The 15,444-nt window shown below is 47.4% G+C and overlaps 1 long non-coding RNA gene across 1 annotated transcript; it reads left to right on the top strand.

Annotated features, from left to right (window-relative positions):
- Positions 1-4,316: 4,316 nt before the first annotated feature.
- On the top strand, positions 4,317-5,691 carry LOC111257763. Its single transcript, XR_002678339.1, has 3 exons — positions 4,317-4,531; positions 4,770-4,964; positions 5,493-5,691. It is a non-coding gene; the product is annotated as an uncharacterized LOC111257763 (long non-coding RNA).
- Positions 5,692-15,444: the final 9,753 nt, after the last annotated feature.

Genomic DNA, 15,444 nt, shown 5'->3' with positions numbered 1-15,444 from the left:
TTGGACTGCAGGCCCGCAGGAGAAGCTGAACTTGCACGGGCCATATCTTCATCATCCAAACCTAATTGCGACAAATTTATAGGGAAAATTGCATGCCTTGAAAAGATCTACAACTTTCGTATGAAGTGCTCAGACATTGGAGGCCTTTAGAGGGCTTGCCAATCGGCCTGGCCAGTTTTTAACCCTGATCGATGTCCCCTTTCACCAGGAGGAAGCCCACAACATCCCCTAGGGTTTTTCTCCAGATGCTTTGCCCATAAGGCACCCCAACCAACGCTGACAACTATAAATACCCAGGACATTCAACAAGAAACACAATCTCGATGAGTTTAGATCTAGCCATCGCCACCACAAGATGAGAAACATGGATTAGATCAGATCACCGTGATGACCAACACCGGTGGAGGTCAGGAGGCGCGAAGAAGCCCTCAGGCCAATTGGGCTGAGGAGCACTAGGCCGATCGGCCTAGGGTGTTCCTACCTCTCCTCACCACCATCTTTAGTGAAGACGTTCTCCAGAATCTCCACGACCCCTTTGTGCATCAATCTCTGTAAGATGATGGGGTAAAGCCTCTGTTCATCCCTAAGATTGTTTGGATTCTTGATGTGTAACTGCCACATGTACATTATGCCTTTCAATGCTTCATGGTCTATGTCATTGCAATGCTTTATTTACATATGTGAGTGCTTCATATGTTCTTATTAGAGTTTGTGGTAATTATGGTGATTAGCTTAACTCCGCGAATGCTTTGATATAGATGTGTGAGCAAGGTGGTTGATTATCCCTGCGAAGTGACAGTATGCAGGAGGGAAAGGGCCGAGCGAGCACGTAATCTCTGTGATAGCTAGTAAAGGCAGCATACATTTGTGTAGTAGATGCATATTCTTGTGAACCTAGATCCTAGGAAGGGAACGCATATCTATCTTTGTTCTGTATCTTGCATAAACCTTTGCTCCTTATTTACTTTAGATTAGTTTGTCTCTATACACAACTCATATTGCCTGATTTCGTTAGTAAGATTAGTAGAAAGTGAGAGCCAGAATTCCACTTGTTCCACGGATTGATAAACCTTGGGAAGGGAAAAGCTACAACTGATCCGTGCGCTTTTGATTCACCAATTGGTGGGCTAACTGCTGCCAACACCTCCATCCCAAATCACCATGGAAAGGAAGCCAAGCCAAGTAGTAGCCATTTGGAGATGAATGGTATACCATGAATGAGTGACAAGCCTTAGATGGCATGAGGAGTAAGTTGTAGGAGTAGCTACACAAAGAGTAAGAATGATTCTCGTGCCAAGTTGAGCAGTGAATAAAGGTTTGAGTTCTCATATAGTGTTGATCTCCCATGTTGGTGTCAACAGAAGGTCTCCTCAAAGTAGTGTGGGTATAGGATCCATAGAAGAAGTGGTATCGTAATACTTTGGTGCCACTTGAAGTCGGTGTCAAGGTTGGGCGCTGATTTCTCAACAGTTGGGATCATAGTAGGTAGGTTAGGGACCGTCATTGGGAGGAGCGTGTAGTGAGTACAGGGCACACATAGTGGTCGATGCAGGGGGCTTACATTACTCGGTGTGCCACCTAGAGGCACTATTAAGGAGAGACTCTACCGGATATCACAGTCTGGGACTGTGAAGGAACGTTAGTCTGAGACCAAGTGTAGGTGATGCAGGGCATCAGTCGAGATGGTGGATCTCTTAAGACTTGTATAGAGTCCTACTTGATGGGTCAGAACCTATGGGAGATAGTGGCAAGCATCAAGACTACTCCTCCATCAAAGGACAATATGGAAGCCTTGAGGAAGTAGAGAATCAAGGCAGTCAAGCCTATGTTCATGTTGAAGATGATGATGGAGGAATACCTAGTGGAGCATATCAAAGATGCGGAGACACCTAATGCAGCTTAGGAGACATTGCAAAGCTGTTCTCGAAGAAGAATGAGGCACAGCTCTAGCTTCTAGAGAAAGAGCTTGACTTGTCTGGTGGACACTTTACTACAGGTCGGTGTTACAAACTGGTACTAATGTGGCCATTTAGTACCGGGTGAATGATCCGGTACTAAAGGAACCCCCTTAGTACCGGATTCGTGGTACTGGTCACGAATCCAGTATTGGGGTTCCCAACAGATATTAAGGCCCCCGTTTGGAAGGGCTTATTTTAGCTTTGACTTCACCTATTTTACGCAAAATGAGGCACTATGGCATGAAGCCGTTTTATAAGCCAAGACTAAAATGAACTAGAAACTGGGTGAAGGCACTATTTTTAGCTTCACTGGTTAAGCTTTTTTGGGAAAAGCCCTTACAAACGGCCCCTAAAGGTCATTTCTATACTAGTGGTTGTTTTGTAGACATGAATCAACTATGCAAAGAACTGAGTCTAGGTCAGTTAGTTGTGGATGTAAGCTCATGCTACCCAAGTTCAAGTACTTGCTGAGAGAAATTTAGGTCATATTTTCTTCTTAATATAAAAGCCACCTAATTCCCCCTACGTTGGTGAGGTGAAGCAACTTTAACAATCTTCCACCACACATCCAAGTACATGGTCAAAAACTCCCCCTTTTCCCTCCGGTAAAATGGTGGATTTTATATTTTCTAGAAAATGATAGAAAAAATACAAAGCCAGTTCCTTTTACACGCAAGACCAAAGTTTTGGGCCTTGCGTTTCAGGCCGCTTAATTTGTGCAAAGCTAGCTTTGGGTAGAATAAGGGCATGTACAACCCGTAGAAAACACCTATCTATATAGTGCCACGCAAGAGTAATCAGCTGACGTGTACAAGAATTAATGATGATGAGACGACGGCTGCTGTGCGTGCTCCGAGGAAAAATCAACAGATCAAGCCGCGTTGTACGCATCGTCTCTTCTTGACGACGGGTCGATCTGCTGCGGCGAGCGCGTTTGGTGCGGAGAAATTGGTGATGGCATTAAAAAACCCATCGCGAGCACATCTACATCCGTGTTCTCTCCAAATCAGGCCATCGGGCGAGGGCAGCACAAGGAGGTAGCGACGTGTCAGATGCTGGATGCGGCGGCAGGCCGGCGGCTCTGGAGCAAAGGGTGCGGCATCTTCAGCACGGCTGAAGGGGGCGGCGCGGCACCGGAAAGATGCTGCAGCGGTGCCGGCCTCCATGTTTAGATCTGAAAGCGGCAACATGCTAAGGCGTGATGCGCGGCCAGGAGCTGTGGCTTACTCCATCGATGGGATCCGCGGCTAAGGCGGGGTCACGACAGCCGCGGGCCAGGAGCCCGACCAAGCTTGGTTGCCGTCTTGGCACCAAGTAGCTATAGTACTATAAAAATATATTTAATGAAAAATCTAATAATACTTACTCCCTCCATTATATTTTGATAGGGATATTTCATGTTGACAGAATGATCAAGAAAAACAACTCTACTTATCATCTAATTAATGCAAACAAGCTTTTCTCATTAGTCCTCCAATGGTTGCTGTGATGACTTCTCATTGTTGATGTAGTTTATTGCTACGGCTCACGTTGTTGGCAAATAGTACTATCATTGTGAAAATTTTAATTTTAGAAATATGCCTATCAAAATAGAATGGAGGGAGTATTTGGTATAATAAATATTAGTAGTTTATTGTATAAATTTGGTCAAACTTGAGATGTTTTGACTTTCCAAGAAAGTTGGAATGACTTGCAATTTGGAACGGAGGGAGTAGCTCCAATATTGTCCATCCTCGTGGAAAAGCTTATGGTCATGTAATTAAGCATCAAATTTAGATCATGCACGCATGCAGAGAATATATCTGCCGAATCTGCATGGACTGTCTATATTTGGAGGGTGTTTTGAAGGTTGAGAGCAAAAGAACACAGTAGTTTATGATTATTAGTACTCCTTTGTCGCCCTTTTGGGTATACAAATCGGGGTCTATCCTTCCTACTCTCACTATTCCAAATTATAAGGAGTCTAAATATGTCTCAAGTTAAAACGTCCTACGTTTGATCAAATTTATCGAAATGAACTAAACTTTGAAAATATACTTAACGATGCTCATTTAATTTGATATCTTAAATGTTATTGATGTTTTACAAACTTTGCTCGAATTTAGGACAAATTCAGGAACGTTTATATTTTAGAACGGAGGGAGCAGAAGACACAGCGGTCTAGTTAGTAGTATTAATAATTAATAAAAAATAGTTATATTCTTTTTTTGGATAAAAAATTAGTTATATTCACGAAAAAAAATTCTCGCAGCCGCGCAGCAGAAGCAGCAGCTCGTTGGGCTGAATCAGGTCAAGGCCCAGCCCCAGGCGCCTGCTGCCTTCTTCCTTCGGGCCTAAAGGGCTCGAGAAGCTGCTCAATCAGCACGCCCTCTGGGCCGAACCATGCTTGCTCTGCTCCTCACCCTGGCGGCGGTGGCAGTAGGTTGGTCCGGCGGTGGCAGCAGGACGTAGGCGACGTCGGCTGGGTGGCGGGGGACGGGGGCGAGGCAGCCGGAGCGGAGCGGTCAGGGGAGGGCAGAGGAGGAAACAGTGGTGGCGGAGGACGGCGCGGCGCGGCACGGCACGACGGCGAGGTCAGCTTGAGCGGTTTAGTTTCCACGGGAACATTCAGAGTTCATGTTCGAATTTAACAAGGATTTTCTAGAACGAAGCACAGTCCGCGCTAGGGTTGGGAAGCTCTTCTCCGATTACTTGCCGATCCGGGATTGCCCCCGTTCTCTAATACGTCTCTCTGTTTCTTTTTGTGTGTGTACTATTTACAGAATAAATGAATTATTGAATCACAGTTGATATATGATTTGTTGCTGTCAGTGGCAGGATTTGTTGAGAAACTTGGCCCGGTGGAACACGAGGAGAGGCTAGCCTTGATGAAAGCTTCTTTTGGCATCCCATCTGGACCTCCACGCGACCATGGCTTTGATTACCTTCCTGAATGCAGTAGAGACCAGAGGCATGTTGGGGATCGAGTTTGGCATAGGTACTACCACATGAGTAGACTTTCAGAAAGTAAGTTATGTCTACTTCCCAATCTTATACACATTCCAATCTTTACTCTCTTTTTCTAAAAAAAAAAGATTCAAGTTGGTGGTTGTTTCAATTGCACTGCTTCTCTTAGACTATTTGTCTACATTGGTACATATTAGATTATTAGGCTTTAAAATTTTATTACTATTTTAATGTCATTTACAAATGGTAAGGTATTAGTGCAGATGAATTCTTGATGTATTATTAAGAATTAGAAACTGAGCAGTTAATGGGGAGTGTGGGTGTACACCCCCACAAAAGAAAGTTTTTTTTAGCTACTGACACATAAAAAATTCAGGGTATAATTGAGCATCTTGGTTTACATGATAATCTAATTTGCAATCATATAATAGTATAATTTATTTAAAGCCCATCATAATGCATGGTCACTTTGCTAGCTAGTACTGATCTCTTCATGTGTCCTTTTATGACTTGCCGGCAATGCGCTACACCCAATGCAATGATCCATGGGTGTAACGGTGTTTTTATCGTCCGACCCCTATTCTACAGATTTTCAATGTGAAAGTGCAAACATGTCTAGCGGATGTGGCTGGTCTGGTCGAGGTTTACGGGATTCTTGCTGTCCGTGATGACGACGATTACTGTCATAATTATCTTTTCAACCGATCTCGAGAAAATACACTCGATATCAGTCTTGTAAGTAATATATTCCTTTGTTTTGATGTTATGTTTTCAAAGTAAGGGTCTGTTGGCGCTAGAAATCGGCTGATCGGATTCCCAGAGTCGGACACACGACCCGAGAGAATCTGCTTAGCTCCTGTTCGGGTGATTGCCATGGTGCGGTTCGCGCGGCGTGCCAGCCAATCTGACCTGTTGATTGGCAAGGAAATAAACGTGTCAGTTCCCAGAGGTTGCGATCGGCTAAGGTTACGATCTCGAGAAAGCTTATCAGCGATTCGGCCGATTTGCAACAATAAAGAAATCGGCTATGATGCAACCGATTACCAGGCAACGTTTGTAAAGAAAATTACTAGAGTAATCTGAACAACGCTACAGAAACAACACTAGGAACAGATCTAATCGGCTAAAATAAATAGATTAAACAATGAAGTACAAGAAAAGCCGAATTCACCGATTCCTAGCTGGATAACTGGTGATAAAACTAGAACAACAAGTAAAATCTAGAATTCTAGTGAATATCGATAACTGGTGAATAAATCTAAACGAAACGACAGCGATGCGTCCGAAGTTAAAGCTTAGAATTTACTCGATAAACGGAACTTACAAGATCAGCCGGAGGTCAAGTTGATGCAGCCCCGCTAACCCGTACGAACTCGTGAAAAAGAAGAAAAAGTGTTGGCGAAGTCGCCTGCTTGAAAATAAGTACGAGGAAACAGTAGTTTGTTGTATTGAGTTGATTATCATTACAGATCTACAAGGGTGGCTATTTATAGCCCCGTACAAATGACTTCTTATCCGACTAGAACTCTATCCCTAAATTTAAATAGAAAAACTTCTTATCCGACTAGAACTCTATCCCTAAATTTAAACAGAAAACGAATATTTACAAGTACGATTCGTACTATTTTCACACGCTTCATAGGCTGACCCCCTCTTCATCTTCATAATCCTTTTTAAGCCCACATCGGTCCAACTATTCCAACCTCCTAATCCTAATCGGCCGATCACCTCTTTGGCAAGGGGGTAACCGATCAGGACCCACATGTCGAGGGCTCGGACTCATTCCAACCCTAGGAACTAAGGTCGGACGAGGCGGAGATCCTCCTTTGGAGGGTCGGGCGCGTCCGATCCCAAGCCTCAGGGGTCGGGCGAGGCGGAGATCCTCCCTTGGAGGGTCGGGCGCGTCCGATCCCAAACCTCAGGGGTCCGGCGAGGCAGAGATCCTCCCTTGAAGGGTCGGGCGTGTCCGATCCCAAGCCTCAGGGGTCGAGCGAGGCGGAAATCCTCCCATGGAGGGTCGGGCGCGTCCGATCCCAAACCTCAGGGGTCGGGCGAGGCGGAACTCCAAGGATCAATCGGCTGATCCTCGACTCTAGCATCAATTGGCCGATCCTTGACTGTAGCACCAATCGGCCGATTTCCAATCATCGCCCTTGTATCTCGCCGCATCTTCCAATATCTTCTTCTCCTAACGCCAATTTTACTCGTGTCAAAATCTGGCGTCAACACATGCCCCCCAGTTTTGGAGTAAAACATAGTCTTTACTTCGAAATTCTTTTCAACTTCCCGTCCGAAATAGACGCCATGAAAATATTCTTCCGTTTCGCGGTCTCCAACCTGATGATTGCAATCTTTTCGAAACGGGCACCCACGACAACCACTACTCCCGAAAAACTCGAAACGCCGGCGCGGTAAAAATTCCACTTTTACCCCTTCTCAGACCTTCTTTAAATATCAGCACATCCCGTACTCCTTACGAGCTCACGTCCTTTTTCTTCAGCGCACAGGCTTTATTCTCCCTCCAATACTTTCCTTAGTCCTCCAATTCTCCAGCGCCTCCTTCCTTTCGCATCCCCTCCTACTGTTCCAATGGCGGCACCTTCAGGCACCTCACCAATGCGCGAAGATCCAGAAATGGTGCCTTTGCCGGAGATTCCAGTAGCGACAGCGGCGGCTCCATCAACGGAAGAAGGAGCTTCATCGGCGAAAGTTGAAGCTTCATCCGAGATCCCATTGGCGGCTTCATCATCTGCAGCTGCACCGGCGACTCCGCCGATTACGAGGAGCTTCATCCCGGAGGTCATTACCGAAACTTTCCCTTATCAGTAACGCATTTACTTTAGATCTATTTCTTACCCTCGCACCCTCTTTTCCTTTTTAGGCGGTTAGGCATCGCATCACCATTCGTCTTACAGAAAACCTCGGCCTTATCTGCCTTGGGCCCATGGGAAACCCAGATCCAACCGACTTAATCAATTTGGAAACCCATAGGATCCCCTTCAAACAATCAACTATGGACCTAGATCACTGGTCGGGTACCTTTAGGTCTTGGTCGAACAAAACTCCCGGTTGGAGGGAATGGTACCAGCGGATAGCCGCCTCCAAGAAGGTCCAATGGGACGAGCTCAAAATTGGCCAATGCATCGATCTATCCTTGTCCCAAATGGAACGGAATGAGCCGTTAGTGATGGCAGCTTCTTACTTCTGGTCCGATGCTCTCAACGCATTCCTGTTTGGACATGGACCCATGACCCCCACATTGGCCGATGTAGTCTTGCTGACCGGCCTGGACATTTCTTCCCCGGACACCCCTTTCCGTCTTATAGCCGCAACATCACATCGGCTGGACACAAGGGGAATCAGCGGGTGGAAAGGTTTCATCAGATGCAACAAAAGGGTCGGATCTGTCGAGAACAGAGAGTATACGGCCTTCCTGATGATGTGGCTAGAGAAGCACTTCTTCTGTGGGAGAGCAGCTGGTCCATCTACCAATACCCAAGCTCTGGCCGAAGCATTATCGATAGGGACTTCTGTTCCTCTTGGAAAGCACTTACTGGGAGCAGTCTATCACATGCTTCACCAAATCGGCATCAAGCTATCCCAAGGGGAGCCGATTGGAAACCCAGGTGGACCCTGGTGGTTCATTAACCTATGGCTGAATCTGTACATGAGCGAGATCTCTCAGCAGCGAGTGGAACGCATGACATTCCCCAGCGTCGAATCGGCGGAGAATCTCACTGTCCAACGCCAATGTATGTCTTTCGGCGAAGCAGCATCGGCCTTCTCTGGTTGCTCGTACTCTGCTACTAAGGTGGCCGAATATTTCCAGTGTTTTTATAACGGCTTCAATGAAGATGCAACCGTCTGGTTCCCTTATCGGAGAGATGACCCAATCTTTGAACTCCCTTCTTGCTTCGACTCAACCACCAGCCGATTCGACGAATATCTCACAGATGAACTAATTAAACCGGGGATCTTACCGGCCAACTTCTTCTCAGGAAAGGATGCCCCTACATATGAATTCTACAACCCCTCCGTTGCAGCACGGCAGTTCGGCATGGGTCAACTGCCGATTCAGGCATACTTCATCGACCGAGCAAAGTTCAGAGATGAGCTGACCAAGGGTCTTGACTATAGTCGGCTGCGGGATCGGATACCAGACTCCAGTACCATAGATTTGAATGACTGGATAGTAGCCCCCTTTGTTGTCCAAACATTCAAGCTATGGTGGGCCGAATGGAAACAGTACCTGTTCTGCGCCTCCGCATCGACATACTGCAATCTCCTGGATCCAGCCAACATCGATCCGAACGCCGAGGTATTTCTTCCCTAGCCGATTTTCATTCCTTTATTAATGCGGTTAAATACGTATACTAACATCTTGCTATTGCTTCAGTCTGAAAACCACGTTCCCCCAACACACAGTCGGAGTGGCCAGCCGATAGAGGATCATCACCCATACACCATCTTCCCCCTTATCGGCTATGACGCCCCTTCCGTGGATGTGATTGCCGGCCGATCGAAGCAGGCGCAGAAGAAGGTTACCAAGAAGACCAGTCGCCGAGTACGAGCTCGTATAGAACCGGCCGACCCTCCTATGATCACATCGGCAGAAACTTCGGCCGCATTGCCCCTTCCAGCCGCTGGAGAAGTAGATACTCAGGTCATCACGCAAGCTGGGGCGGCCGCTGCATCATTACTGGTGGAGGCCATGCAGGTAAACTTGTTGTCTGATCCTACCGATTGCCATCTCTATACTGACTCATCTTATTTTTAGACTGCACAAACCACTTCTGTGGACCCACAGCAATCGGCAGCAATTCAATCGGTCATCATCACGCCCACGCTTCCATCTGCCGAGGTATACTACTCTTCAACCGATTTTCCTAGTATTTAGATAATATTCTTATTCGATCTTTTGACACAGGTCACCGGTACGCTCAGCGCCCCACCTGATCAACCAGTGGTCATCTCTCGGGAAGCTGGCCCGAGCAAAGCACCAATCATGGTGGCGTCTTCTTCTTCTGATGAACCAATGGTGCTAGCCCCTGACTCGAGGATAACGGCCTCTCAAACGCAGCTTGAAGAAATCCGTTTCAAGGAGGTAAGAGACTTCTCCCCCCTTACTCGGCCGATTTGCTATCATCATCGGCTGATTTGTTCTTCTTCTTACTAATTTTCAGGAACAGGACACCCACAACAACAGCCTTTTCTCATTTGCGGTCGCGCTCTCCGATGATGAGGAAATCGCCTCTCGCCAGGTCACTTTGAGCTTCGTCCCTGATGACGTCCATGCCAAACTCGCAAGCATCCGATCCCTTCTTCAAGAGGACATCAGTCGATTGGTAGAAGACGCCTCGCCGATTCGGCAACTTCTTGGTGACGTCAGCGGGCGAGTACCAGAAGAAGCGGAAGAGGCCTTGGCACCGGCCACATACATCGAGTCAATGAGGATTCCGGTCTTTAGGGCCCTGCGCCACATGGCCGATCGTGCCAAGTTGATCAAGACTCGTGAAGAAGAAGACACGTACAAGCGTCAAGCTCAAGAGGTGCATCAACGGATTCACTTTCTGGAAGACTCTCGCCCGGGAATCGTCGGCACGATAGATCGCCTCAAACGCCGAAGGGCAGAGCTTGCCAAGGAGATGGAGCAGGTGAACAAAGCAATAGACGTCGAAGAAAGGAGGCTTCAAGAACTCCCTTCTGTCATCGCCGATCTGAAACAGGAGAGGCAGCACCTGGCTCACGAAACCCTCAAACTCCACCGCCATATGTCAGAAGTCCCCGGATCGGTAGAAGATGACCAACGGGTCCTGGACTCTGCCGATCAGATCCGACGCCGGGCCATCACAGCTATCGATGCCCTTCTAGGTGACCTGTAAAAGCACTGGCAGTTTTTGTACGAACATTTAATGACCCCTTTGACCGTCCTTCGCGGCGCCCCCTTATTTACTACCTTTTTCACTTCCGATGGGACGCGTCTTACCAAACACCCACGCCTTCCTTTCTTTATAAACACCGGCCTAGGTGACCGTACCTGTTTAGCTCGGCTTCATCTTCTCCGACCTGTTCGCGTCGGTGCGCCTTTCAGTCATGTCTTCTTCATCCTCTACCTCTTCCTCTGTTAATCAGGTAAAAGATTTGCCTTCGTTCTCTTTCTTAGTTTAACTCCTCTGAAGGGAATCACCTTTTCGATGGCTATACATATGTTTTTGTTTTCAGCCGCGGCGTCTTAGCCCTGAACTCGAATGCGCCATCAGACTCGTGCACTCCGACGAACCACTGTCGCAAGAACACAAGGACTTAATCAGGGCTCATTGCGACGAACTCCAAGAGCACGTCCCTGCTGACGTCCGACGGATATGGAACTTTCTGGACGGCAACGGCCACCGGCGACCTCAAGCCGACTGAAGTCATCCGCTTCCTCATCAAATCGTCCTTGAAGACGCAGCAGCAGGAACATCACGCCCGGCCATGGACCGGAGTCATCCTCTCCCCCGTCAAGTCGAAGTGGAGGCTTCAATGAAGGAGATAGAAGAAGAGTACATCCGTCTTCTGATAGAACTAGGTCGGGCTGAGAGAGAGCTTAAGAAAAAAGCGTGATTAATTATTTTTTGTTCTAAGGGCGACTTGTACCTTGTCGGCCGTGTAACCCACCGTCCGTACCGAATGAAATATATCGGCCGATCTGGACGATTACGTTTTTTCTCTAGACGAATCCTTTTGTATCGGCTGTGTGTTGTTCATCATGGTCGATCCTTATGCTCCGACCCATATACTAGGGTAGTACCTTTTCAAGTATCTTCCGTTCAGAGCCCTAGTAAACTCTTCTCCTTCGATTGTTTCCAGAATATAGGCGTTTCCTGGAGCACATCTGCCGATTTTATACGGCCCTTCCCACGTAGGGGACCACTTACCGAATTTAGGATCTTTCGACCCGATCGGCAACACTAACTTCCATACCAGGTCCTCCGGAGAGAATTGTTTGACTTTGACCTTCTTATCATACCACCTGGCTACTTTCTTCTTGTTTTCTTCGATGCTTATCAAAGCTCTCAATCGTTGGCTAGCCAAGTCATCAAGTTCCCTTTTCATGAGTGAGGAGTAGTCGTCGGCCGCTAACTGGTCCTGGAGCGAAGTGCGTCTCGACCCTGCTCTCAATTCCCATGGTAGTACCGCCTCGTGACCGTACACCAACTGATAAGGGGACATCTTGGTGGCCCCATGGCAAGCCATCCTGTATGCCCACAAAGCTTCGGTCAGACATAAATGCCATTTTTTCAGCTGCTCCTCTATCTTCCTCTTGATTAACTTAATTATCCCTTTGTTGGAAGATTTGGCCTGGCCGTTTGCTTGGGCATAATATGGAGAGGAGTTTAACAATTTGATTCCCATATCGACCGTGAACTCCTCGAATTCTCCCGATGTAAACATCGTCCCTTGATCGGTTGTGATAGTCTGGGGGATGCCGAAACGGTAGACGATATGGTCTCTTACGAAGTCAACCATAGCAGCCGATGTTACGGCCCTTAACGGAATTGCCTCCACCCATTTGGTGAAATAATCAGTGCCACCAGAATGAACTTGTGCCCTTTGCTTGACGGAGGATAAATTTGGCCGATGAGGTCTATTCCCCAACCTCTGAACGGCCATGGCTTGATAATGGGATTCATGGCCGATGCGGGCGTGCGTTGGACATTCCAGAATTTCTGACAATCCTGGCATCCTTTATAATATTTGAAGCAATCTTCGAGGATCGTCGGCCAGTAATATCCATTATTCCTAATCAACCATTTCATCTTATGTGCTGATTGGTGGGCTCCACACACTCCTTCATGGATTTCTCCCATCAGAGTCTTAGCCTCCTCCCTTCCTAGACGCTTGAGTAGGACGCCATCAATTGTTCGGTACAACAAGTCGTCTTCCAGTAACACGTATTTGGTAGCATGAAAACGTACCCGCCGATCCACTTTCTTAGATGGATCTTTCAGGTAATCGGCAATCTCCTTTCGCCAGTCATCGGCCGCGAGCTCTAGAGCCATGGTGCCTCGAATCGGCCGATACCCAGATGCGTGTTGGGCAAGCTTGTTGGCATCCTCGTTATGATTCCTTGGGATGTGCTCGATAACTGCCGATTTGAATTCTTTCAGAAGCTGCAGGCAATCTTCGTAATAAATCCTCAACACATCGTCCTTGCATTCGGACTTCCCTGTTAATTGATCCACGATAAGCATGGAATCTCCAAAAACTTCGACAGAATCGGCCTTGACTTCTCTTAGCAATTGTAATCCTTTCAGTATAGCTTGGTACTCTGCTTGATTGTTAGTGGCGGATGCTTCTATCGGCAGAGAAAAATCATAGCTTGCCCCCCGAGGTGATATGAGGACGATGCCGATTCCTGATCCGACCCCACACGACGATCCATCAAAGTATAAGGTCCAAGGTACCGGTTCCATGAAGGTAGTCTCTGGTCCGCAGTGTTGGGCAACGAAATCGGCCATGACCTGACCCTTAACGGCCTTTGCCGATTCATATCAAAGGTCAAACTCCGACAAAGCCAAGATTCATTTGCCGATTCGTCCTTTCAAAATCGGCAGTGATAGCATGTATTTTACCACGTCGTCCTTGCATACGACCACACATTCCGCTGACAGCAAATAGTGCCTGAGTTTGGTGCATGAGAAGTAAAGGCATAGGCCCAACCGCTCCACTGGAGGATACCTTGTTTCGGCGTCCAGAAGTCTTCTACTGACATAATAAATTACTCGTTCCTTTCCCTCGAACTCCTGGACCAGAGCCGACCCAATAGCTCTTTCATCGGCTGATAAATATAGTTTAAACGGCTTACCAGTTTGAGGAGGGACCAATACCGGTGGTGAGACCAAGTACTGCTTGATGTCTTCCAATGCCTTGCGTTGCTCTTCCCCCCATATGAACTCCTGGTCGGGCTTCAACTTTAACAATGGTGTGAAGGCTTGGATTCGCCCAGACAGATTAGATATGAACTTCTGATGAAATTCACCTTGCCGATTAGAGATTGCAACTCAGTTTTATTCTGCGGGGCCACGACTTTGTTGATGGCCGCTATAGTTTTCTGATTGATTTCTATTCCCCGCTCGTGCACCATGAATCCTAAGAATTGTCCGGCGGATATGCCGAAGGCACACTTATTCGGGTTCATCTTCAGCCCATGTTTCTTAGTGCACTCCAATACTTGTCGTAAATCGGCCAGATGCTCCTGGTGTCCTTTTGACTTGACTACGACGTCGTCGATGTAGATTTCTACTAGTATGCCGATAAGTTTATGAAATATGTAGTTCATGGCTCTCTGATACGTGGCGCCGGTGTTTTTCAAGCCGAAAGTCATTACCACCCACTCGAATAAACCAAGGTGACCTGGGCAGCTGAAGGCCGTTTTGGGTATGTCTTCTTCGGCCATAAGTATCTGATTGTACCCAGCGTTTCCATCCATGAAACTAATAACCTTGTGTCCCGCGGCGGCATCTATCAGCACATCGGCCGTCGGCATGGGGTATCCATCCATTGGTGTGGCCTGATTGAGGTTCCTGAAATCGACGCATACGCGTAGCTTTCCGTTCTTCTTGTATACTGGTACAATGTTGGAGATCCATTCGGCATAACGACATTGCCGAATAAATTTTGCTTCGATTAGCCGTGTTATTTCGGCCTTTATGTCTGGTAGGATTTTAGGATTGCACCGCCGTGCAGGCTGTTGATACGGCCGATACCCTGACTTTATGGGTAACCGATGCTCAACGATAGATCGGTCTAATCCGGGCATCTTATGATATTCCCAAGCAAAGCAATCCTTAAATTCCCTTAACAAACTTGTCAGTTTACATTTGTATTCCGGATCTAAATTTGCACTAATATATGTCGGCCTTGGTTTGGTACCATCGCCTAAATCTATCATTTCTAATGAATCGGCCGACGTGAACCCGTGTCCCAGCTTCCCATCTTCTCGGGCAAACTGATCCATTTAATCTGAGTCCTCGGAGCCAACTGCTCGGATCGGCTGTAGGCCAAAATCGGACACCTTCAAGAAGTCAGTATCCCATACTCTCCCGGATATGCACTTGACGGTTTCGCAGCTCCACTGCTGCGTGTCGGCTGCCGCGATGCTGTATGCGGAATCGGCGGTGACCACCTCGATGTTGTCGCCGACCCACTGTACGAGGCATTGATGCATTGTAGATGGGATACAGCAATTTGCATGTATCCAGTCTCGGCCGAGTAGCATGTTGTAGGACCCCTTGCCATTAATAATAAAGAAAGTAGTAGGAAGGGTCTTACTGCCGATGGTGAGGTCGACGCAGAGAGCGCCGCGAGCGGGGGATACGTTGCCCTCGAAGTCCTTGAGCATCATGTCTGTCTTGGTCAGGTCATCATCGCTCTTCCCTAGCTTCCGGAACATGGCGTATGGCATGATATTGACTGCAGCCCCTCCGTCTACCAGTAATCTGGTGATGGGTCGGGCATTGACATGCCCTTTAAGAAACAACGCTTTCAGGTGTTGCCG

The sequence above is a fragment of the Setaria italica genome, chromosome VI (genome assembly GCF_000263155.2).
Source record: "Setaria italica strain Yugu1 chromosome VI, Setaria_italica_v2.0, whole genome shotgun sequence".
NCBI lineage: Eukaryota > Viridiplantae > Streptophyta > Magnoliopsida > Poales > Poaceae > Setaria > Setaria italica.
This window is presented reverse-complemented; position numbering and strand designations above follow the sequence as displayed.